The following is an 828-nucleotide window of genomic DNA, read 5'->3' as shown; positions in this document are numbered from 1 at the left end:
AAAATTATCAAAAAATAAACACAAAATTTAATAATTTATTATGAGTTAAAAAATGTCAAAGAAAAAAATATATTATTTGATTAAAGACACAACAAAAAAAATTATTATAAAACAAATAAAAAATTAAATATTCATTGAGATCGAAAATATATTTTAGTAATTTTTCTTTAATGCCAATACATTGTAATGGCGGAAGTATAATAGTATGAACGTTTCGAATTCTCTTCCTCGTACTTCGCGAATCCAGTTTTACCTCTTGTTTTCACATTTCAGTACTCCACTTTATCCTTCTCCTTTTCTCCAGACACTTCCTTTTGCATTTTCATGCACAGATTCCTCATTCAACCCTCTATCCTTCCCTACCCCCTACCCCCTCAAACATAAGAACTAACCCCTAAAATAAAAAAAATAACCATACACCCTAAAATAAAATGACTTAACCCTAACCCCTAAAATAAGAACTAAGCCTAACCCTAAAAAATAAGAACTAAACCCTTACCGTTTAAAAAAATAAAGTTTATTTCAACTTCTAAATGTAATTTTATTTCATTAGAAGTACACATTAAAAAAACGAAATTTTATTTCAACTTCTAAATGTAATTTTATTTCATTAGAAGTACACATTAAAAAAAAACAAATTTTATTTCAACTTCTAAATGTAATTTTATCTCATTAGAAGTACACATTAAAAAAAACAAATTTTATTTCAACTTCTAAATGTAATTTTATTTCATTAGAAGTACACATTAAAAAAAACAAATTTTATTTCAACTTCTAAATGTAATTTTATTTCATTAGAGTACACATTAAAAAAACAATTTTATTTCA

The sequence above is a fragment of the Glycine max genome, chromosome 5 (genome assembly GCF_000004515.6).
Source record: "Glycine max cultivar Williams 82 chromosome 5, Glycine_max_v4.0, whole genome shotgun sequence".
Lineage (NCBI taxonomy): Eukaryota > Viridiplantae > Streptophyta > Magnoliopsida > Fabales > Fabaceae > Glycine > Glycine max.
The sequence above is the reverse complement of the archived record's forward strand: the minus strand, read 5'-3'. Positions refer to the sequence as shown.